The sequence below is a fragment of the Microtus pennsylvanicus genome, chromosome 1, assembly GCF_037038515.1.
Source record: "Microtus pennsylvanicus isolate mMicPen1 chromosome 1, mMicPen1.hap1, whole genome shotgun sequence".
Lineage (NCBI taxonomy): Eukaryota > Metazoa > Chordata > Mammalia > Rodentia > Cricetidae > Microtus > Microtus pennsylvanicus.
The window spans coordinates 189,598,940-189,625,743 of record NC_134579.1 but is presented as its reverse complement, the minus strand read 5'-3'; positions in this window follow the sequence as shown (position 1 = coordinate 189,625,743).

Here is a 26,804-nt window from a genome sequence, read left to right as displayed (position 1 = left end):
CATTTGTTAGTGCGGCCATCCCCTGGAGCATGGGCATGAAAATACACCAATGGCCACAAAAGTATAGCACCCATGGCCTGTATACACTTTTGCCTTCAACACCTAGAAGTTCAAGATCAAGTTAATTCTTGCTTTTGAATGCATAGCTAACATGAATAAAAATATAGATGATAAACATAAAATGAGCCCTGTTGATGAGCTGATGGAGATGCCTCTGTCTGGATTTAGAGCTAGTGTAGTAGGAGCTGCGGTGGGCTGTGTTCCCACCCAGCTCTGGACGGCTAGCTTTACCCGAAATAATTACATGGAAACTGTATTCTTTTGAACACTGCCTGGCCCATTAGATCCAGCCTCTTATTGGCTAACTCTCACATCTCGATTAACCCATTTTTAATAATCTGTGTCGCCCCACGAGGTGTGGCTTACCAGGAAAGATCTTAACCTGCGTCTGTGTCGGGTGGGAGAATCATGGCGACTGCCTGACCTGGCTTTCTTTCTCCCAGAATTCTGTTCAGTCTACTCTGCCTACCTAATTTTCTGTCCTATTAAAGGGCCAAGGCAGTTTCTTTATTTAACCAATGAAATAAATACAAAACAGAAGACTCTCCCATATCAAGCTAGAGCTATAAACTAACCAACAGTGTAATTTTATTTGAATGAGAACTCCCAACATAATAAAGAGCAGAATTTGGCTCCAATGACATGAAATGATAGAAAGAATCTGACAAAAAAAAAACACAACAGGTGTTTCTTGCTTTGTTTTATTTGTTCGTTTTGAAGCCAACTCTCACCCTTGTAGCCCTGGCTGACCTGGAACTCCTTTTGTAGACCTGGCTGGCCTCAAACTCACTGAGATCTGCCTGCTTCTGCCTTCTGAGTGCTAAGAGTAAAGGGATAGATAGATAGATAGATAGATAGATAGATAGATAGATAGATAGATAGATAGATAGATAGACAGATGATAGAGATCCTGAAAAACTATTTAAAAAAAGAAAGAAAGGAAAAAGAATCAAAGAATGGCATAATTTCAAATATGCCTGTCAACTTTCTTAACATGCAGAGGCTTGAATTCTCAAATCAAAGAAAGATATTAAACTTCAGACATGCTAAAAAAAAAACCGACCTCCATCTAAATAACTAGTAGGAAAAATATGTTTAAGAAGAAAAGAAAAAAATCTTTGGACAGCAATGAAATCAGGAGATGATTAAAAAAAATGGATCATTTCCCTAAGCCCAAACTCGAAACAGATAAAACTCAGGTATACAGATTATGTTTTCAGAAGAATTTAAAGGCATTACTCCAAGAGAATCTGTGGTCAGTCTGGGATGTTTGCAACTTTAACATATTAAGGATATTAAAAAGAACTTGAAGCCAGAAAGAATCCAGAGCCTACAAGAAGCAAGGACAGAAAAGTAACTGGTCAGTGAGCAAGTCATACTAAATAAGCTGTGGATCATGTTCTTAAACAATGTGGAGGGTTTCTTGTTTTGTTTTGATTTAATTTGGTTTGGTTTTTTGGTTTTTGTTTGGCTAGGTTTGGTTTGGTTTGCTTTCTCTGTAGCTTTGGAGCCTGTCCTGGAACTAGCTCTAGACCAGGCTGTCCTCGAATTCACAGATATTCACCTGCCTCTGCCTTCTGAGTCCTGGGATTAAAAGTGTGTGCACCATCGCCCAGCTAACAATCTGGAGTTTTAAAAATACAATTTGAAAGTAAAAAGCAGAATAAGTGTTACAAATAGATGACAAATTAAAAAAATGGATGAATTGGCATTATTCCTATAGTGGTTAGGAGAAAAGTTATGGTGCCCAAGAATTTGGAACATAGTTTGGATTAATTTAAGGTTTACTTTTTAAAATTATTGTTTTGCTTTTTCCTCTCTCTCTCTCTCTCTCTCTCTCTCTCTCTCTCTCTCTCTCTCTCTCTCTCTCTGTGTGTGTGTGTGTGTGTGTGTGTGTGTGTGTGTGTGTGTGTGTGTCCCAAGGCTTTATGAATGGTAGGCCGGGCTTCATTAAGAACAGGAAGCATGATAAACTCTGTTATTTATCTCTTAACATAATAAGAGAAGATTCCAAGCTTTCACACTACAATGAGGAGAGTTTAAAAGGGAAAGGCGGGGGGGAGAAAAGTTTGATCAGTTTAATAGAAGCCAGAGAAGGAAAATTTGAGAATATTGAATAAAATAAAATTTTTCTATAACTCCTTATTTCAAAATCCTTACCATAAAATAGAAAAATACAGGACAATTTAATGTATTTTTCAAACTATTAAATAGAGAACAAATATACAATAGTATTTCAACAAAAAATGAACAATAAATTTGGAGAAATTTTCGAGGTTATTATCCATAAACAGTCTGAAAGCTAGACTTAAGATGGAAGAGGCACTCAGATTTTAGAGAACATTTGTGAGATGGTGCGCACACCCCGCTCTGACTGACAGAATAGCTGGCATAATTAAACAGCGCCAAAGGGGTTTGGAATGTCCAGTTGTGCTTGAACAGATGTGAGAGATGAATGAAATAGTTTCTTCGAATGTGGTTTTTGTCCTCCATCTCCTATCAAAGTTAGCAAAAAGGAAGTTGCAGATTGATATATTTTTACAAGAAAATTAAGAATAAGGGGGAAATATATGTGTCTTATCTGAAGTTGGTACATTTCACTTAGCACTTTGGGTTAGCTGAGTTCATCAGTGGTGTTTGTGTTTTGGGTCTTTTCATCTTCGCACCCCATACCTAATCACCCATGTGCCCATTCCATCCCTCCCTCCAGCTGTCCAGAGCATGACCTTTCTCTGCCCTCTCAAGCCAGTGCTATAAATGACATTGTCCAGCGGGTCCTCTTAAAAGTAAATGTACCTGCCCTGTGGTCTGTCCCATAGCAGGGCCTTTTCGTCAAATTTTCAATGTATTAACAGTAATATCACGCAAGGTGTGATCAGAATTGCATTTCTTTGACTTTTCTTTATCTAATATGTTAATTTTAATTCTAATCTTATTCTATTTTCTAAGACTTCTGTTCATGTCCAATAAAGATCTACAATTAGCAACGAGTCTTAGGGAAGCCACTGACCATTTTGAGGCCTAGTGTTTTCATTTAAAAATGAGAAAATAATATCTGACTGCTCAACGCAAACGATTATTGTAAATAATGAATAAAAATCAGATACATTCCTGGCATGCTAACATATCTTTAATCCCAGCACTTGGGAGGCAAAGGCAGGCGAATCTCTGTGAGTATGAGGCCAGCCTGGTCTACAAAGTGAGTTCCAAGACAGCGAGAGCTGTTACACAGGAAAAAACCCTGTCTCAAAATTAAAAGAAATTAATAATAAATAAATGAGTGAGTCAAATACATCAGATTACTTGGTATAAATTACTTTTATTAGCTTTTTAAATCTTATTCAAATGATTGACTTTACTAGAGACAATTTTGAACAAATTGGCAGCTTGGATAAGAATAGGGATTTCCTCTTTGAAACATGTTAGTAGACAAGCATCTTCATTTTCTTCAAATGTTTTAAAAGTTGCCTTGGAACAATCTCAATATACAATGAGCTTTACCTACTAAAATTAGTACATTGAAAATATCATATAAAGGAAATCATAAGTTTAGCTACATTCGTCCATGAATCCCAACAAAATTTTAAGAATCAGAACTTATATCACGGTCAAAACCTAGTATAGTTAATTAGCCTTCAGAAATGTCCATTAAACTAATTAGATGGCATAAAATTGAAAAATTGGAAATCCTCCCCTTAGCTAGCTTTTCACGGAGTCCAAGGGAATCAGCTACAGGGATAAACAGCAAACATTTACACCTTCTATGAGAAGCGTTTTTCCTCTTTTTGAAGTAATGATTCAGGGTCCAGGTTAAAAAAAACTTTTGACTTCAATTCATCTCTTGAACCCAAATGGTAGAAGAAGATAACTGATGCTTAATAACTGTCCTTGGATTTCCACATGTGCTCCAAGGCATATGCACACACACACACACACACACACACACACAGAGAGAGAGAGAGAGAGAGAGAGAGACAGAGACAGAGAGAGAGAGGTAACAATGGTTCACAGTCACTATCATATACACTAAGGTCAATGACAGATTCATCAGTGTAGTGTGTGAGGTACAACCTGTAAGAAATCAGCCGCTATGGTTCATCTCCAGTATGTGGTGAGTTCAGAGCTCCTAGAGAGTGACAGAGAAGCAGGAGGCACTTGGCCAATCTTCCCTCCCTGATAGCGGAAGCCTATTTGTTTAGTTCTTCTCAGTTCATCCTGGGATTAAAGAGCTCTAGCAGTCTACTTCTTGATTGGGACACTGATCAGAAAAGTGGGATGGGCAAGCCTTCCAAGATCCAAGAGGACAGGCAGCGGGGTGGGAACTCTGCCAGACCAGCAGGAAGAATTGTACCTCTGTAAAGGACTCAGAGAAATGAGGAATTCAGGGGACGGGGAAATGGGATTAAGAATATAAATCCACTGGTTGGGCTAAATCAGCCCTGTTTGTCTCTTCTCTAGGCTGATGCCTGACTTCTTAAGGTTGTAAAGTAAGCTGTTTCCCTTTGGCTATGCCGTCTTTGGGACTCTTATTTGGAAATGAGGTCATACTTTCTCACAAACTTAAAGCATGCCTAAATGGATTCAACAGAATTTTCTGTAATGTACATGAGAAGATAGAGATCAAAACAGTTCTTAGAATAAGGCTTCATCCAGAGACCCCAAACCCTACACATACACACTTATTCACTTATTCCTTAATACTATTTTTTCTTTGCAAACGATTATAGTATAACCTCAGTGGACTCATATATATATATATATATATATATATATATATATATATGAGTCTTCTTTAATAGATAATGGGAAAATATATAAAGGTCAATAAATCTTACTGGCCAGCATAAGCCAAGTAGCCAACTATGACTCTCTGTTGGTATCATCTAAGTCTATTTCTAGATGTATGTCTTCTCTTAACATAGAATCGTGTATTCTGCTGAGTAAACAACAATCCTGAAAGTCCTAACTTCGGTCCTGTGAAAATATAAAATGGGGTAAGCCACAGTTCTAAGCCTCAAGGAGTTGTATAAGGCAGCTATATTTATTAACATTAAGTAAAGACATTTTCCTGCTATTTCTGCTTTGTGTGGTCTGTGAACAGGTCTCAGGACAACCAAGTCATGTGTCTATGTGCCAGTATTTAGTGGGAAAGAAAAAAATCTTGTCACAGTATTTCTGTAAGTTTTTATAATACATTGAACTGGTTTGCTGGTGGTCCTTCCCATAAAATGGCTTTTAAAATAAATATTTCAAAATGTCAGAGGAAAGGCAAAATGCCCTCCAAAGAGACGACAGTCTCCACTGTGGAAAGAATCTTCATTCTACAGGAGACAAATCTTTGAAGGCCCGCCTGTGTAACAGAATGCTGCATCAACATGGCGGGTAAGTCCCAACATCCTGGCGCCTTATCAAGGAATACCGGCTGTCCCATGGAACAGCAACGGTCCCAGGCACTTAAGCGTTTTAAGAGCAGAAAATGAATTGCCGTCGATCCTTCCACGGAGGTTTATGAAAACAATGTCGAGTGAGAGTGAAATAGGTTTTGTTGCTTTAACCTGAGTCTGCAGTCTGCTCGCCCAGCCATTGCTTTGGCCCTCACTTTGCATGTTCCACCTTCCTGCTTGGAAACATAGCAAACATCTCTATGTCAGATTTTTCTAGTTGTTTTCCACAAAGGTTTATGGTCACAGCTGCAGCAGTTATGGGTGGGTTTATAGTACATAGCCCATAGATGGGCCCATCTGTCCAACAGAGTTTGTTTGATACCATGCCTTCCACAGACATGGGCAGCTCTTGAGGAGTGCCTATAAACCCGCTGTTAAATGGACCAGCTGTACTCATAAACCTACATTAGCAGCCTCAATCCGCCCGCCTTACAAAAGTCATTGGCAATAAATCTATGTTCAGTCTATATATGCACTTTTAAGTATTTTTTACACTTCTGAAAAGAAAATATAAAATGTATCCAAGTCTTCTGTGATCCTAACTGAAATAAGAGCTGATTTCTTTGGAATATATAAACAATGCTTTTAAATACCTCATTTTCTGCTCCTTTGCAATATGTCTATTCTTCAGACAACATTTTTCCTTCGGTTAAAAAAAAGTTAGCACTTTTTTTCCTTCTCAGAATCCTTTGAAAATAACTTTGATGGGTTGGGCATGATTTGATCTGTGGTCACTCTGTCGTTCATTCCAGGGTGTAGCTCACACCAGGATCATGAACCAGCAAGTGAGAACACAACAGCCTTCAGTGATTCAGCTGTGGGAGAGGGGCTTAGGGAGGCAGCTGTATGGGTTTGAATGTGAGTGGCCCCCACAGTCCATTGAACATTTAATCCCCAGTTGATGGCCCCATTTTGAAAGAGTATTGAAGGGACGCGTGAGTGATAGGCTACCTCTGGTTCCCAGCCTGGAGATCTGGGTCTTCACTGCCAGCATGATGATGTAACTAGCCACCTCTAGGTCTACTGTCACAGAAGCAACCACTCCAATTACCATGCTTCTAAAGCATTATAGACTGAGCTCCCTGCAGTGTGACGCTGCTCCTGGAGAAACACGAACAAACTTTATTCATCCCAGATAGGGAATTAATGACGGACCCAAGGAATTACACCACCAAAGTCCAACTTGGTAAACCAAAGAGTTTTATTTGGCTTACTTTCAAGAGTATGAGTGAAGCGTTGACTCCGTGGTAATGGAGACCCAGGACAGGAAGAGCTGCAGCATTCAGACCTGGGGAGAGTTTATGGGAACATGGACACAAGGAGATAAGGTATCATAACTGAGCAGGGATGACTCAATGTCAGCTACATCATCAAAAGCCCACCTTAGTATGGTGACCCTTCTGCATGACTTGCAGACGACTCAGCAGAACAGAGGGTGTATTCTACTCAGCTGGCATGATCTGTGCCTCTTCCAAGCACCTTGGTTGATTTTTGCCTCTTCAGCAATTTTTACTACTTCTACAATGTTGGTAACTGATGGGCCTACTAAATCTGGTCCATTTCAGGGACTTCCTGAGGCCTCTGAGTCATTTGCTTCCTGGGTCTTAATGAGCTTCCATTTTAGAACATGTTGAGTCATTTTCCCTCCAAGATGAAATGTTTAAATTGAAGGAAATTGCTGAGCAACACCCTCTCAAACTGTAAACTTGAGTAAGTCCTTCCCCTCATAAGTTGCTGCCTTTAAGTCCTGTAACCTAGCAATGAGAAAAGCAGCTAATTCAGTTTTCCCGTGAGAGCCTTGAAGAAGGATAGACCTTCTCTCTCTCTTTTCATTCACCATGATGAAGGACTGGGGGGGGGGCATGTCTTCTAGCTGTTTACAGGAGTAGACCATTAAAGGAAGTTATTTTCCTGCCTGAAACTAACTCATTTTCATCAATTGTATTTGTGATATCATATTCCCACTATAACCATTATTTTAGGCTTATTTTAGCTCTTTTTGTATATATTTAAGATAAACATGATGTTTTGATATATATGTCTGTGGTGAGATAGTTACAACTGTTAAGCAAATTAATATATCTGTCATCTCATGCAATTACCATATGTGTATGTTCAAAAAATATCAAAATATCTTTTTATGAATTTCTAGTACTTGATACAACATTGTGTTATGTAGTCCTAGGTGTCCATCAATGGAAGGTTAGATAAAGAAAATGTGGAAAATGTATACAACTATGTATTATTTATCCATAAGAACAAAATCATCATTTTCTAGAAAATGATTGAATAGGAGTCATCAACTTAAGCAAAGGTAAGTCCGACTCAAAATGAAAAGGGTTATAGTTCTCATATATGAAGACTGTAGGGGAGAGTGAGGTATGGAAACATGGGGAGGGCTACTGAGGAGAGGGATGAATTGAAACAATACATGAGGATGCATATGCATATGAATGTCATAAAGAAGTATAACTTTGTATGACAGCTTTAATCCTAAAGACAGCAGAAATGGTGAGATGGATAAAGAACAGAAAAAGGAAGGAGAAAATGGATCAGAGAATTTCTGGGAAAAGGGTTTGGAGGGTGAACGTCATCAAAGCATTCCATACATACTTATGAAGTGTAACAACAAAGACCATTCTTTTCACAATTAGTATATTGAAGATAAAATATTACATAATATCTCCTTTTAGAGCTATTTTAACAGATACATAAAAGTAATTAATTTATCAAATATACTTGTTGAAGCAACTTACATAGAACCTGATACATGATGAACTCCTCAGTGTGTTGACTGACTCATCTAAATCATGGTTTTTTACTTTTTCAACACCAAGTCTTGCCTTATACTCAATTTTTAACTGTTGGTGCCTGTTTCTCAATGACCAGGGCTCAGGCTTAACGTACTGAACATGCTCGTCTATTGTTTTACTATTCTTTATTTGTATCATTGGCTATCACACAGAAAGTGCAAAAAATATGTTGAATGATTTGTTTGATGGCTTCTATATACTAAGCACATACAAGGAAATATTCTTTCAACCAAAACAACAACCAAAGATTCTATAATCCTTAATTGCAGAAAACTTGAATCAAATTGTATGGACTAAGTAAAAAATAATTTCCATCAGAACTCCTAAAGGGTAAGTGTTAGAGTGCCCATTCAGAGCTACGTCATCATAACAGCATTCCTATACATGAAATGTAATCTTAGGATAAATTTGTACTTGGTCATAAACACCTTGGAAATATTGATGGCTTCAGTCCTTTCCATGTCCAAATCTAGCTTTTAGGAGAATCCTGAAAATTAGAAACATTTCCACAAATATGCTTTATGTGTTTTCTGGAAGGTGTTATAGTTGTGAGTATGGAAAATATTCTAGTTTATTTGTCAGAAACCACCAGAAGAATTTATTAGAGCCAGGGTTAAGCTGTGTTTTGTACTCAGCACTTTCAGATGTATCTGAAATGCATTAATTGTAGCTGACAGTAAAGCTAGAGGTATTTGAAAATGAACTTAATTTTGACATCGATTTATTCAATTAAAATATCTGTGAATATTGCTTATTTTTCTTAAACTATACCAAAATGCAACTTTGCTCCTCAATGCAAGGATAGAGTTATGCATTCATAAAATAATATTTGCATTTCTATAAACACGTAATATTTACTCTTAAAATGTTATTTTGTGGTTCAGCTAATGGAGGAATCACCCCGACACGTTCAATTATGCAAGGCCCTGAGTATAGTTCTCAGCACCTGGGAAAAAATGCAATTCATGGCATAACTTCACAGAAATTTAAAATGCATAGAGAAAGATACAGGAAAAAAAGTATATTTAAGGCTATATTCAGCCAAAGGAGAGGGTTTGAAGTAGGTAAAAGGTAAAGTACTTGAAGTCTTTGGGTTTCAGTTTATTTGCAGAAAGTCAGAGAGAAAATCCCCAACGGACTGTTCAACTACTAGGAAACACTTAATCTCTGAGAGTCACTCTTCTGAAGCTCACATGGTCCTGAAGACCACAAGACAACTGGCTTGAGGTCTTTCCGAGTTAGTACTTTATTGAAGTCAGGCCTTTTCCCAGCAAAGAGCTGAGGATCCATGGAAAGCTACTCCACTAAAACTTGGTTAGTCTCTGGGGAAGAGAGACTAGTGCAGACATTTATTCCAGAGAAGCTGGCACAAATGGGAAGCAAAGAATCTTCCCTTTTATCCCAAAATTTTGAGAAGGGATCTGGGGGTTCCAATTGTTGGTGCGGAGGTGTGGGGAGTGATATATCCTACCCAACCTAGGACAGTAACAGCAGTAGAGACTAGTCCCTGAAAAAACCTGGAACTGAAAGAATGATGCCCACTGGCATATGACTTTTACTGTAAAGAAACTATACCTTATTTCAGTTAGTATATCCTCATTAATATGAATTTTCATATGATATGTGAACTTATCGGTCATGTGGTTCTTGCAAGTTGCCTGTCTGTATCTCATGTTACAATGACCACCCCTTTTATGTAAAATGAAACCTTTATAATATAATGATACTAACCATATTAATTTTGTGTGTTGAATCTATTTGCAACAATTGGTGATTTGTGTTTTTATTTTTATTTGTGATTTTTTTCTCTTAAATTCATCCATGTAGATTTTCAAAGTAAAGCTATGTTGGAGGGCAGGTTAGAAAAAGAGAGAAACAAGAGAAGTTTAAAGAAAAAGAAGAGGGAGAAGAGGATGAGAAGGGGAAGGAGGAGGGAGGAGAAAAAAGAAAAAATGTTTCTCTCTCAAATTACACACAAGCATATTTCTGTTTTAAGTCTCTTTACTACATCCAAGGTCAGTGAGCTATCCACAGTTAAATTTTAATCTTATCTCTTGTTGAAGCACGATTAATAAAAGCTCAGGGTTAGAAATTGGGGTTCAACCTGAAGATCTGAAAAGCAAAACAGCCAGCCACTGTTTCTTACCTTGACCTCAGTCTGAAATGGTGATTCTGCCTCTAGGAATCTCAGAATGAGACTGTGTGTCTGAGAGCTGTCTGCTCCTGATTTATATTCTTCTCCAGGGCTGGAATTAAAGGCATGCACCACTGGGATTAAAGGTGCATGTCACTGTGGCTACTGGGATTAAAGGTGTGTGTTATTGTGGCTACTGGGATTAAAGGCATGTGTTATTGTACCTTGGTCTATAAGGTTGACTAGTTTTACTCTGAGATCTTCAGACAGTCTTTATTAATTAAAATACATTTGAAATGCTACTACAGATTATTACAATTACTTGACTCATCCATTACTTCTTCATTTGAAATCCTATCTTCATCATACTGACTTTAATATATTCTGATTACAGTTTCCCTTCTCCTTACTCCTCCCAGTTCTTCCCCACCTCCCCTTCCGTCTGTATCCATAACATTTCCATCTCTACATTAGAAAACAAACAGGTGTCTAAGGAATAATAATGAAATAAAAAAGACAAGACAAAAACAAAGAAATCAGAATAGGACAAAACAACCAAACAAAAACGATGCAAAAAGAAACACTCAAGGAATGTATATAGACACATACATTTGCACACAGAGATATCCCATAAAAAACCAAAAATGGAAGCTATAATATATATGCAAATGACTTGTAAAATTAAAGGAAGAAAAAAAAGCCCTAACTCCGTATTACAAGACAAAGAATCCCTCAAACACCACTGAGTTCATTTTCTGTTGGCCATCTAGTGCTGGACATGGGCCCTACCCTTAAGAGTGGTTTGTTTCCCCAGTGCAACTCCCCTGGAGAAAAGTAATTTTTCATTTGCAAGTGGCTCTTATTTGGAGATAGCTTCTGGGTTAGGGCTGTACACCCATCCACTTATTTAGACGGTTGCCTATCTATTGTCTTCATGATTCCAAAGACCTGCTAGTTCTATGCTGTTTAAGCCATGTGATTTATAACAAATTTTAGTGTCTAATCACTCAGATTAGCTTCATGGGTCTTCAAAATATCATGCCTCCTCTTGCATTTGTTTTTCCAGATGAACCCTAGAATTGATGGCCAATTTTTCAAGGGAAGAAACTGACGACTGGTTAGAATTTCTCTAAACGTTCACATTACTCTGAGATAGAAGTGACAGACACCTCCCCAGCATGGAAAGTCCCCATCCTAGGGCAAAGTATCTTTCTGTGTATTGTTCCTTGATTTCTTGTTCAGTTAAGCTCATAGTTTGCTTTTCACTTTTTTTGTGTTGTATTGTTTATTACAAATTCGAGAATGTGTTATATCTTGAAAGGAAAATCCATTACATTTGTTAAGTGATTTTTTTGTCCTAAATACATTTTTTTCTTATGTAAGTTCTTTTTTAATTTTTATTAATGATTTGAAAATTTTACATGGATACAATGTACTTTGAGCATATGTGTCCCTTCTCTCTATGTCCCCCAGGACTCTCAATCACATCACATGACTTCCTGTCTTATTTAACAGGGATTCTTAAAGAATTATCTCATTATATACAGTCTCCACTCCAAAATGATTTAGATAGCGAGAAAAAACTGACAGACTTTAGCATCAAAAATAACCCACAAATGCATCATGGCTCAGCTGTCTCCTTATATAAATATGGACCCAGTGAGGGTCTTCTGAATTTTAGCACATTTATCTGCCAGGAGGAATTAGCTTCTCTTTGGTCATGGTCAGTGTGAGGCAAGAGAAAGATAAGTGTAGCGCTTAAACATAGCAGGCAATAAAAAATGAAGAAAAAAATAGTTTATTCTTCTCTTCTCATTTAGAATAGAGAAACAATTCAGAATTTTTAGTGAATAGATTAAACAACCCAGGACTGAAGGGATGGCTCAGCTGTTAAAGGCTAGGCTCACAACCAAAAATATAAGATTAAACAACCCAAAAATACAGAGTCATAAAATGTAGCCATGGGTCTCACTGGCTAATTGCTCCAACACCTACTGAGTGGACACCACTGGGCCCTGAGGACATGAAGGTGGTTATATCTACCAGTTGAAATAAGTGGTATTTTCAGAGGCATCTTGTGCAATCTTCTGGCTGACCATTGAAAGCAATGGTTTCCTCTCCTAGGTCTTCAGATCATGTACCTGATAGCCCATTTCTGTATCCTTCTCTCGTGTTCTCTTTCCTGTCCTTGCCAGTTTAGTCAATGACTCTTCCTCTGAGTAGACCGAAGTCAACTGTCAGGTCTTTTCACTTTTATTTCTGAGGCCACCGCTCAAATTGTCCTTTCAGTTCATGCTGGTGCCTCAGGAGCTGACCTAGGATAAATGGAAGCTCCTGGCTGCCAACTGTGCTGTCAGCTGTGCGGAGGGGTCAAAGGTGCGTGGCTGAGCTCATGAATTCTGAAGGTCTGCCAGCAGGGAAGGCATTTGCCTTAGAGGGAAATGATGCCCCGTGCATACCTCATCCCACAGAGTGCTGAATGCGCCAGATTCAGGCAATACCCAATATGGAGAAAAGAAGCGAAAGGAAAATGGTTCCAGACTCCTCCCTGCAAATCCATGAAACCACCTGCAGACGCGCAGCTCCTCTGTATCCTCAGGCATTAGCAGTAGGGAAGATGTACCTTCCCCTTTCCCCTGAGTGCTGAGGCTGGGGTGACAGATGGTTCCAATGAGGGAAGCGCATGCTCCAGCCCCTCTGATACTCCCTTTCTGCTCTAGTTCATTTGCTGCTCTGAATGGTTTTAGTAAACGGCGCGTGTCTTCAATACATTGATCTGAATTGTCTTGCCGGTGAATTAAATTTGAAAGGTTGTTCTTTCATTTTCCAGGTTTCCTTGTAACCAAACTAGAATGTAAATGACAATTTTCCAGTTAAAAGTATTCAAAAGGGAACAAGTCACATCTGGGGGAGGAGGGAAATCTACTGACAAAACTCATTGGACAAATGAAGCCAAATGGGAATTTAGCTTTGCGGGAATCATTGTCGTGTCACTGTGAAAGCAGAAATAGCTTTGAAAGAATTTTCTCTTCCCTTGCAAGATGCACTGCCTGTCCCTGTTAGTGACACACAGCGGAGTTCAGTGACTATAAATGTTACTGATGACTCTTGCCCCCAGTTTAACCTGGGTGTTTTTTTTTAATGCTTATGTGGCGTGAAAATTGTCTGCTGAAGCCTGCCCAGGGGTGCCAAGTGAACAGCTCTGGAGAGGTCAGAGAGTATGAAGTTTGGAAATGAAACACGAGACTTTAAATAGCCCAAGTGCGTGCATGATGAGATGACTTCAGTGGCCCCGTTGCTACTGGCAGGCTGCACTGGCAGAACCCTCTACAGGGCTTAATCCAAATGCAAATAGCTGGTTATTCAAGTACTATTAGGATAATTACCAGGCTGCAGATTAAGATTTGATTCCTTTTGTTTCTTTTCCATCCTCCCTTCTTCTACAAAATGGCGTTAGATAAGTGTGAATAAATACTAATGCTTATATATAAACAATTTCGGTCAGTTTTGATCACTGTACACATTAATTTGCCTTAATTTTGCCCAACGTAAGAACTTCCAACGGGAAAAAGGCATAATTAAATATTTTAGATTTTTTTCAAGTTTGAAGATTTCATTCCCTAGTTTTAATAATATGTATGCTAATAAAATTCTTGAGACATTGGAGAAATTAGGATCCGTTTCGACGGGGAAGATTTGTAAGTAACTGTAGGAAAGGGCTCAGTGTTTCTTAGCCTCCTTTCATATGTCATGCTAAGCGCTTAGCATGTGCTTCTGCATTTACTGCTCTTAACAGCTGCTGAAATGTGCCTTGTTGTCCCCATTCCACAGAACGGGAACCTGGAAACTCACAAACCTTTAGGTTTGGGAAGAAACTGCCTTTCAGTAGTGGACCTGAATTAAAGTCCAGGTTTCTTGAATTAAAATCCAAATCTCCAGGTTTGCCGACTCCAAAGCTTTTTTTTCTTTTCATTTCATTCTCTGTTGTTTTTTTCTTTTTCACAAGATCTGCCATTCACAAATAGTATAATAATTATAATTGATAATATTGGGACCAGTTTATAACAATGATTTGGGAAGTAACAGTATTTACTCTTTATTTTCAAATGATGCAATGAGGAAATTGTTACCATTATTGTTGTTACTAATATAGCATGTAAATGACTTTACTATGTCTAACAAATTAAATCTGCCGTAGGCTCATAGCATAAATTCATATTGCATTCATTCTTTCTGCATGTAGGCAGAATGCTTAACTTGCTTTTCCAGCTTTCTTGGGGTATATTTGACAAATAAAAACTGAATGCATTGAAGAAGTAAAATGTGCTGGCTTGTCACACACATGCACTGGGAAAAGATGGCCACCCACCCGCTGAGAAGCACATCTGACGCCTCACGTGGTCATAATTTTACAGGAAAAAAGAAACACAAGAGAAACTCCCTTTATAAACTCGAGCATGGCAGTGTGATTAACTGTAGTCTCTATGCTTCACAGATTTTTTTTCATCCTGAGTAATTGAAATTCTGGACTTTTTGGTTAACTTCTCTCCATTCTGCAATCTAACCACCAATGACCTCCAGTCATCTCTCCGCTCTTCAGAGTTCCACATTTTTAAAAGTCCCATGGACATAAGAAAGACCATGGGTCATTTGTCTTTCTGTGTTGCCCTAATGTCCTCTGTGTTCACCTATGTCTGTAGACAGAGACTACTCATTCATTTCCCAGACACCCAGACCCTAATAATCATACAGAAACTATATTAGTTACAACACTACTTGTCCAATGACTCAGGCATATTCCTCACTAGCTCTTACATCTTGAATGAACCCATTTCTATTAAGCTGTGTATCACCATGAGGCTATGGCCTACTAATAAATTTCCAGCGTCCTTCTCCTTTGGCAGCTACATGGTGTCTCCTTGACTCTGCCAACTTTCTCTCTGTATCTCTGTTTGGATTTCCCTCCTGGCTTTACTCTGCTAAGCCATTGGCCAAAATAACTTTATTCATTAGCCAATAAAAGCAGCATATACAGAAGGACATCCCACATCATATGTCCTTAAAGAGCAAGGATTTTCTTTCTTTGGGGGAATAGACTGAATAACATTTCATTGCATATATGTGGGTGTGCATAAGGATTTATTAGATTTTTAATATTCACTGACCTAGAGAAATTCTTTCTTTGCTTTTGTTTTTTTTAAGATAGGGTTTCTCAGTGTAGCTAGCTGCCCTGGAATTCACTCTGAAGACGAGGTTGCCTTGATCTTGGAGATTTACCTGCCTCTGCCTCCTGAGTGCTGAGATTAAAGACATGTGCCACCACTGCCCAGCTTGAGAAACTTTTTAAAAGGATATTTCACATTATAATAAGACTTTTTAATTAAGAACGACTTGACTGTGTGTAAGTGGTGAAATAAATGTTGGGTTTGTGATGGCATGTGCCCACTCATTGCTGCTGTCTCCACCAGTGATAGTCAGGTGAATGCTTCTCAAGCAGCAGGCCTCTCTGACTAGCCAAACATGCCTCCCTGGGAAGCCACAGTCTTAGAAGTGTGGCCCCTTGAAGAAAATAAGCCCATGAGAAAGCAACATGGTCAATGATGCCATCTTGCCTTTTGCCAAGTTCCAAGTTGAGAGCCAATGTTTATTTTTTTTCTCCTGTCATGGCAATGTACCTGGAGTAAGTTTTACTTGATCTTCCTTACTCTGATTCTCCAGAGTGATTGCCACTGAAGCAGACTCTCCAGTATCGTTATAGCCTACAACACACTAGACTGTTGATTACTTGAAATCTGGCTACTGTGATTATGAAGCTGAATCTTATTTTAATTCAATTTAATGAATTCAAATGTTAAAATGGAAGCGGTAGAATACAACCATTCTGTTTTTGTATGTAGCATGATTCCCCTGTGTATCATATATAAATATTTCAGTTAAATTTTATTTCTCATTTGGCTACGTGAAAAAATTATAATTGCATACCATCTATGGCCTACACTGTACTTCTAATGGACCATATTATAGGAAGATAGAGCAATGATTTTACAGTCAGACCACATGGAATTAAAAGCCTAACCGCTATCTTTTTGACCATGGGAAATCTACTTGGCTTCAATAGCTTGAACCTCAATAGCTTCAGTAAATGGGTAAGATGACCTAAATACCTACCTCATTGCTCTAGCAAGATTAATCAATTCATAATCATCAAGAACTTAAGTACTGCCTGATATGCAGTAAGCATTCCACATGCATTTGTGAATTAAGAATAAGATACATTATTCCTCTCTACATAAGGTAGATCAGGACCTTGCTAATAAATATTCAATAATAAAGGATTTGTTTCAGCAAATCAAAGCTATATTCCAAGTAATGATAACAGATGGAGAGTTGGAGTAGCTGATCATTTAGATGGTTATGTCCCTCAAAACAGATATTTACAATACAAGTTAATCAAGGCATGCATTTTTATAAAGGCTTAGTAGCACCACGGTTTATCCTCTTCACAAAGGAAAGGGCAGAACCGAAGACACAATCCTTGTTCTGTGGTGTGCTCCATTCTCCTCTGGGACTGCTGTAATTATCAGAAAACCAAAAAATCTCCTTCAGGAATAGGAGCTATGCATGATTGCCAACCAATACCACTTAGTGGATCTCAATGATGGCAAATGCCTAGCAGAATGTTATAAATAGTATCTCACTTAGGAACACAAACTTACTGAAAAGCAGTCATGGGAGAAATTGTGATCCTCCATTCTATATGTTTATTAAAATATAGAAAATGCCAAAGCTTCAACCAAGGAATAGTAAAGTATTTTATGTACTATTGAAATATTTCTGTATATAGAAAACAAACAAATCTCATCTATGAGACCATATACAATCTGTTGGCATTGTGACTTGATAATAGGTCCTCCCTGACATTCAAGAAGCCCTGAGTTCAATGTCCAGCACTGAAAAGAGCAGAAGCACATATACCTTGAATAAACTTCAGTCTTTTTCTTTTGAGTGCACTTAATTCTTTGGTTATATTAAGTGCTGCTTCATGGACCTGAGAAATAAGACCCAATCTCTGAGCGACCTTGAACTCCAAATAACTTATATCTTCTACTGCAAAAAGAACTCAAAACAAAAGTAGTTGAAGTTTTTTTTAAAAAAAAATCAAATAAAAGCTCCCTTTTGAGTAGTCTGACTCGATTCATGAATTTGCATCCCTTTCCATGGACAGGAATTCAAAACTGTTCTTTCTAACTTGAGACACTATTCATCTTATTTTATATTGGTTTTTGTGTGACTTAGGTAATTACAATTTTCAATACTCTCTCATGTCTGTCTGGAGTGTAAAAGCCTGCATACAAACATAAATATGTATTGCATGTCTGTGCACCCATGTGCACAGAGATACCTTGTTAGGTGAAAATACCCCTTAAGCAAGCTGCGGAGATGCAAGAGGAAATGCACTGAGCAAAACTGAGAATCTATTGAGCTTGTCTTGCTCTTCTGAGAATGCAGCGCTAGCCCTGGCTCCCCCTCGTCTGCGAAACACATCTGTGATTTCTTTACTAACCATTTTCCAGTCTCTTTCATAAAATAACAGTTGTGTTCTGGTGTTTTTCATTTTGAATCCTCAGAGCATGTCTCCCAGCCCATCCACCATCACGTTGTTAAATCTAAAGTGGAAAGAGAGCGCAATCTCACCCCGGTCGCTCCAGTTGGCAGCAGAAAATGTGTTGTTTTCAATTACTGTGTATAAAACTCAGCCATGGGGGAAAGCAACTTTCTCAGGAAGATGTGCCTGGAGAAAGCACCAGGGTAAATTTTGGTGGAAAAGGAGAATACGTGCTTAGCCTGAATCAGGGATCCTCAGGTGTGGCACCAGTTAGATCTGAATTCTATCGGTGCTATCCATGCAGTCCTGGGGCTGGCTGACCCTTGAAGGTGTGGGCGAGAGCCCCGTGTGGTGCTGTTTGACAAAGGAAGTTCATTGACTCTCCCTTTTGCTCCAGGAGGATGCCTGCTCCTTACAGCAGTAAAAGTTAACACAATACAGAAGTCTTGCTAATATAAAGGATTTGCGATTAGCACTCCACATCAATTCTGATTTTCCATAGTTTTTTTTTTTAGTAGGACCAGGTTTGCTAATAAATTGCCAGCTGTTAAAGTCACTAAGCCTATTTTCATCACAACCACCACATAACAGGGCCCCTGCAAATACCCAAGGCCTGCTTGGCTTGCCTCATACAAGTTTATATTGTTTCAGATAAAATACACCCTCCGCCAGTACTTCTGGACCTTCACTATTAATGCCTCGAAATACAGTTATAACCTTTTGGGTGGGAAGCCGGTAGATCAGCAGGCAACATGACATCACAGCCAATCTCGCCCCTAAAACAACTGGAGAGACCATTTCTAAAGAGCAAAATTAGGAGACAGCAGGAAAGACCACCAGTTTTTTTTTTTAAAAAGGATCGATTACTTATTGGCATGCCAACACACACTACAGACACACATCACATACACACACATCACATACCACATACACCTAACACACACCACATACACATACACCTCTCACACACACACGGTACATACGCACACCACACATAAACACACACCACATGCACACACCATACACACACACCTCACACACTACACACACATACATCCACATCCACACACCACACACACACACACACACTATACACACATACCATATTTACATACATACCACACACATACACAAACACCCCATGTACACACAAACCATACCACACACATATAACACACACCCCACACATAAACACCCACTCCTCACATACACATATACCACACATATACACATACACCACACACACACACCATGCACACACACAGACACCCATGCACACACATATACCACACACACACACACACACACACACACACACACACACACACACCGGTTTTTCAGAATACTGTATCATCAGAAGATAAGTTAGGAGAGAAATAAGCAAGCTATAGTTGACTAGAGACAAAAGATTGAAAGGGGAAAGGCAGAGCTGTCTCTTAAAACTGCACATAAGGTTATCAGTTTAGATGTGAAGTTTGCATGCTGAACCCTGAGCAACAATCCCCATCTTTCATGAGAATTAGATTTTTCCTCCCCCACCCCAGCATCCCCTCAACAGAAAGCAAACCATCCATCAGAGAAAGGTTTGCATAACAATATTCTACAATGATGGTGATTTAGTGGAAATCTTGTCCTAATAGCTCAGACCTCATGGCAGCGAGCCTTGCCCCTGGGAAAACTCCATTTCCACCACACCACTGTTCCTGCTGTAATGCAGGTTTTGACAAGCTGTGTTCCTGGTAAAATGTTATTGTTGGCAGAGTTGGTCACAGGGGATGGCTTTGGAAGGCTCCCCGAGAGTGGGGATGTGCATGTGCGAACTGACCGTAGCACCTGTGGGACAGCCAGGTACCTGTGACCCAGATTTGCTCTGTTTTCCAGCACCCTGTCCCTTTGTTCTGTAATGAGAGCCAAATGTTCCCTTTCTCTGGTCCCTGAGGCCCTGTAATGTGATGCCCCAGTGGGCCTCCAAAGGCCCTGAGCCCTTTCCACTCCTGGGCCTTGTTGCTACCACTGCCCTGAATTTAAAAGGGGGTTAAAAGCCTGTAGCAGCTCTCCCTAGTGAGTGGCCCTTTTCTAGGCTCCTTGAGAGGGAATCCATGCCCCCATGCTGTCCTGGGTTTTGCTCCATGGTGATCCAGAAGGGAGTTTTGTGGTAGTTATGAACATCAACTTTCAATTGTTTGCTTTTACTAGTAGGAGAGAAACCGGGTTTTTAAATTTATTTATTGTTTATTTGTTTTCACTTTAATGAAGAGGAATTTTTCTCTTCATTGTAATCCAGTGTATATTACTGAACTACTCAGAACGCAGAGCAGGAAAGGCCACCGCTGGAGTCACAGAGGTCACAGTTCTAACCCATCTTTTTTGGCATATTTTCTTCTTCTCAGAAAACAGAAGTCAGTGAAACCACCACCGTCACACAGCGAGTGATGTGATCCAGGGTGCATCTGTAAGTGCCCCTATGTAGGCTAGTTGCCTCCGGAAGCTCATGCGTTGCCTACACCTGCCTGATCGGAAGCCAGGGCCCACACAGACGTCAATCAATCTGGCTGTTCCTCCGAGGTCTCACAGAAATCTGGCTCCAAACACAGCAAATCTCAGAACAGTTCTAGAAAGCAGTGCAGGGAGAACACTACAAGCAGAAGATATCTACACCTTAATTCCTAACACTGCCCAGCCCAGAAATTCACCATTCTGCTAGATAAAGCTAAGTGGAAGTTTTTCCAAAGGCCCTTTCCTTTTGTCATGTTCAAACAGGGCAAAAGAAAATCTGATCTCCAGTTTGTTAACTCAAGCCCTGCTTTTCCAGCACCACTACCTTCCATGTCTGTGGGAATATATAAATTCTAATATGATTATTGCAATGCCATGTTTTTGAAATATTACCTTTTTGCCAATATGGAGTTAGACCGGAGTAAGACACACATGGGTTTCTGGTTTAAAAAAAAAAAAAATCAAGGAAGTGAACGTGAAGAGACAGAGTCCAAACCAAGAGCTGTTTGGGAGATTTATGACACTCGTATCTATTCAAACATTAGGCAGACTAAGCACCTTACATTCATTATCCAGTGTCTTCTACAGCACAAATCTGTAATCAAATAGCTATTGTTTCCCTGCATTGTAGATGAGGGGGAAGATGAAAATTGAAAATGGAAGCCCAAAGCAATTTGTTTCACATTAATGCATAGCTGAGCTGGGATTTCCACCGAAAACCGTTTCATTCCAGATTCCTAATTGAAACAATGGCTAAATCCAGCTTATTAGTCAGGAGCTGAAAGTCCTGGGGTCAGAGTGATGGCTTTCGCCTTAGCATGGATGCTAACAACACTTGGCAATAATGCGTGGTAAACCTACATGAGACAGTGATCTGAACCAATTCCCATAGTTTATAGGCTGGAGGTCAGAGTTGATCTAAGGTCAGAGGTGATCTAATCTACATAGTATCATACAGGGCCATGTTGGCAGAGCTCATCTGGAGGGCAGCTCCTTCAGGGCCAAGGCTGTGTTTCTACTCTGTCAGCATTTTTTGGCCGGCGCTTTCGACCATCTGTATTTTCAGTACACAGTCCATTAATTTCAAAAGTTTGGGTTAAAAAGAGCAATTTATCGCCAACCAGCCCTCTAACACACAGGAACCTCTGTCCTTGATATCTCTAGGTAGGTACTACTACTACTAGATGTTGCCTTCCAGGGCCCTGTTGGGTGCCAGCTAGAGGGTCAGAAGGAGAATATTAAATACGAAACATTGACTTTGCTGAAACAGATGAGCCAGTTGGCCGGCATACTTAGAACATTTTGTTCAGAATCTTAAGAGAATTAGGTGAGACAAAGGAAGTATAATAATCTAATGTTCTTTTTTCCAATGTAAATTCAGGATGTGTTCCTTTTTACATACATGGTGGATACTCACAAAGTTTCAAACTCGGAGAGGGGTAACTATATTTTCTTTTGTTCTGCATTTCCTAAGTCATTGATACATGAAGTAAACATTCCTTTCCCCCTGGCTAAGCAAGCCGGATTTCTAATTTAAAAAGAATAAGTCATGTTTCTATAAATCTGTTTTACAAAACCTTTAGTTTACCTAGCCTGTGTTTGGGTATCTTGTTCAGAAAGGATTACTTTAGAGGCGTCAGTGTATGTCATTTCCACAGCGTGTCAGTCATTTACATAAGCAAGCTGGCCAGCTGTGATGGCGCACGAGGATAAGACATGCTGGAAGATGAAGGCAGGAGGCCCATGAGTGTGAGGCCAGCCAGATAAAGAAGCGAAATATGAGAAAATATTCTTTGCTGAGTTTGCACAACTAATGATATCCTATGTGGGCTCTCTCTGCTCATCACAAAACTACTGGCCTTTCAACATAACATGGCTCTTTTCCTCTTGCTCCTCATACTGGGGAAGTGAAATGCATGTTGCTGAGGAGATTCTCACTTGGCCCTTCTTAAAGGCAGGACCCAGTCTCTGTCTCTAACTCTTCCCCCACCCCATACAGTCCTCTAGAAACAAGCACCCTGCACGCATTCACCCATAGGGACTCGGCAATTCATCTCACTTTCTGTAATAGTTAACACTGGTTGCCAACTTGACAGGACCTCCATTTGAGAAGGAGACAAAGCCCTAGATAACTTTGGGAGGAAGTTTGTAGGCTGGGTGAGTTGAGGTGGGAAGACCCACCCTAAATGTGGGCAGCACCATTCCATGGGATGAGAGTCCTAGACTATATGCAAAAAGGAAAGCAAGCTGTCTTAGTCTCTTCTACTCTTGCTATGACGAAATACTCTGACAAAACTCAAGGAGAGGTGGTTTGCTTTAGGTCATAGGTCAAGGAAGATACTGTTCATCGTGGCTGGAAATTCAAGTTAGTGGGAGCTTTGAAGCAGCTGGTACTATTATGTCGAAGTCAAAAGAGATCAAATGCGTGTTGTGGTCCAGGTCATTTTCTTCACTTAAACAGTATAGGATCTGGCCAGGAGATGGTGCTACCTAAACTGGGTAACTCTTCCCACCTCCTTATTACAATAAAGATAATCCCGGACAGGCCTGCTCAGAGGTCCATCTCCCAGGTGACTCCAGATTTTGTCCTGGTGGCAACCATCACAGATCTGAGCACCACCAGTCACTCTCTCTCTCTCTGATGTCTTACTGTGGACACAATGTGACCAACTGCCTCATGCTTCTCCTGCTACAGCTACAGACATGATGGGCTACACTCTTTAACTATGTACCAAAATAAAAGCCTTCTGTAGGCTGCCATTGTCAGCAGTTTCATCACGGTAATGAAAACAGTAATGAACATTTCAAACAGATGAAGCGTCTTAGCCTTTAAGTACTTTGCCCTCTATTTTGGACATTTCTTTCCACCAAACTTGTGTCTATTTTATGTAGAGAGACTCTGATTTCCAGACACTGGGATTTCTCAATTATCTTATTTCTCTCTATTTTGGACTCATTGGAAAACTATATGATCACAAGTAGAAGAAATTTACAAAGCACAAGAATACAATGACCTTCGGGATGAAGGGGACTCTGAAGTTTGTACCCTCCAATGTATATAGTACCATATGTATCAGTTGCCTTCTACAACAGCACAGTCAAGCTTCCTTCCTAGTGTGATTGTTGTCAAACACACCCATATACATGGCAATAACTAATTCTGTATGTTCACTGATCCTGTTCCCCAAAAGTGGAAAGAAGAACCCAAGCTAGAGGAACCTGATCAACATGGGAGGAAAGCTTAAATCCATCCCAACAAGAACAAAAATACAGGGTCATAAATACTTTTCATGCTCCTGAAGGAATAAAGAAAGGTTTTTTCCTGCTGAGATACAATATCCGCAAGAGAAGCAGCATATAGGTGAGGGAATAAAAGTTTATCTACAATACGGAGAACTCAAGAGAAAAACACTGCAGAAAATTCATTTTAAATAAATAAAAGCAAATGGCATTCAATTGGAACAAAGGAAGAACAGTGTCCATAGGGCCACAAGTGTCGCCACAGATTCTGCCTGACCATTGTTTTCCTTCTTTCCAGGCTTGAGGTGATCATTTGAACTTTAGTAACAACAATATTGGCTTTTATTTCAGATCTTCCTGCAAGTGCGACAGCTCACAAGTAGAGACAGCACTGTTTCCTCAGAGGCTTGACCTTGCTCCTGATGCAGATACCCTACCTTTCTATGTTCACAGCAGAGGGTTTGTTTTTTTTTTTTTTTCAAAACATACTGGAAAGCCGGGCGGTGGTGGCGCACGCCTTTAATACCAGCACTCGGGAGGCAGAGACAGGCAGATCTCTGGGAGTTCGAGGCCAGCCTGGTCTACAAGAGCTAGTTCCAGGACAGGAACCAAAAGCTACAGAGAAACCCTGTCTCGAAAAATCCAAAAAAAAAAAAAAATACTGGAAAGCTAAGCTACTCAATGATCAGAGGTGCAAATTCCCTTTTTCTCTTAAGAGGTGTCTCTGGTGTTCTCTGGAAGGCACTGAGAGAGTGGAATTTTAAAAGAGTAAGAGTTCTTCTTTCCAATATATCAATTAAACAAATGTATAAAATAAAGTTTCAAGTCAATGGGAAGATGAAAATAGCAAGACTTGGAGGCAAAAATCAAGAAAATTTTACTGAATTCAAGTTGCATGGGGATATTAGGGAAACTGGGGACATTTCTTCAGCTATGAACTGGCATGTGGGATTTGTTTGGAGTCTATTGCAATTGTTTCTGGAGTATATCAAAAGCAGTACACTATTAGAGATGATGCAAGTCAAGGAATTCATGTTTTTTGTTTATTTGCTTGCTTGTTCTTTTTTATCAGTTCAACAAAAGTAGCTAATAAATTACCAAGCAAAATGAGAGATCCATTTCTGTAAGAAACACAAACCATCCAATAAGCGGTAGAGAAATTACAAAAAAAAAAGGTTGTGTAAAGCAATAACCAAAACACTTCAAGCACAGCAAGCACAGTGGGGCACAGATAGGAAGTGACTAGCTGTGGAGTAAGCACTAACAGAAAGTGTCCCAGAGAAGGCAATATGGAAATTAATCTTTCAGATGAGGAAGAGAACTGATATATGACAATGACAGCAAATGCATCTCATAATATATTGGGAAATGTTCATAGAAAGTTGTTTTCTGCATAAAATTGGAAGGAACCATTCTATTCCTATTGAATGAATTTTTGTTAAAAATTTATCTCTTCCTTCAACACTATACTGGAAGACAAAAAAAAAGACACTGCCTGAAATAATTTAAAATCATGACCAAGAAAATAAGGGTTCCACAATGAATATATGAGGAGAAAATATAAAGTAGTAGAGTCAAGTGTCAATGTTTGAGTTTAGACACTAAGTACTACAAGAGGTCAACCTCTGATACCATTCAGAGTGTTTCAAGACAAGGACGGAGAGATCCTTAGGAAGTGTAATTGGTGGAAACTATTTAACTCTTCTAATTAATGTTTGTTCTCAGTAGTATATCTGGATCAATCATTGGAAATAAAATACTTGATAGTTTAGAGAAAATCTGCCAATGAAGAAAACCTTACCCAGAGATTATTTGTCAGACAAAACTCAGTGTTCTTTCTTTAAATGTCTAGTAGGATAGATTACAAAGTTTGTTGTTTTTTCCCCAGGATTTAAATGAAATAAGAGAAAGATTTTGAAATCATGCAGTCTGCTTTTTGTTGAGCTTTCTGAATACTTGAGACATTACTGAGTTGGAGCATTAGATAGCAGATGTAAGTGAAGAAGAGAATTTCTCAAGAGCACAGCATGCAGATGTCTCACTGTTTCTGACTCTATGACTCTTGACAAGCCAGGACTTCAGTAGGGACAAGGGACACCTGCAGTCTGTGACCACCAGAAGGACAATAAGAGTCATGGAGAGTATCAGCATGACCAACAAACAACTACAGAAATGTCCAAACAAACACTGACCTGTAGTTCAATCGACATTAGACACACCTTAATATACAGCATGCCCTCCTTTTAATGGATTGGCTCTATTCTTTTAATCATCAACTGTTTTGACAAACTATTATTTTATAAATAAAGTCTATCTAGCTTGGAAGTGTATGGAAACTGTTCCATAACATTAATATCCATAAAGTCACAGCCATTGGTGACATGTGAGTGCCGAGGCACCACTTACTGCAATTAAATAGGGATATCCATTATTCCTTGAAATAAAACCTAGGTGAGACAGAAGTGTGGGTTTCACCTCCAAGAATATCTGACTACTGAAGGCTAGTTTTTGTTCTTAGAAGTCTCTCTGTAGCCGGGCGGTGGTGGCGCTCGCCTTTAATACCAGCACTCGGGAGGCAGAGGCAGATGGATCTCTGTGAGTTCGAGGCCAGCCTGGTCTACAAGAGCTAGATCCAGGACAGGCTCCAAAGCTACAGAGAAACCCTGTCTCAAAAAAACTAAAAAAAAAAAAAAGAAGAAGTCTCTGTATATTTTCATCTTTAATTCTGTTCCTCTCAATTTCAGAAAGACTGTGTTGTGCGTTCTCTCTCTCTCTCTCTCTCTCTCTCTCTCTCTCTCTCTCTCTCTCTCTCTCTCTCTCTCTCTCTCTGTGTGTGTGTGTGTGTGTGTGTGTGTGTGTGTGTGTATGTCCCTCAAGTTTGAGCTTGAGCTTGGATCTTTCTGTACTTTCAAAGAAAAGCTTTCCTAGGGCTCCAAGAACATGGTTGTGCTTCACCCCTCATTGTGCCTTTAAAAAGGAACTTGTTGATACCCTCCTTAAGAGCCAACTTA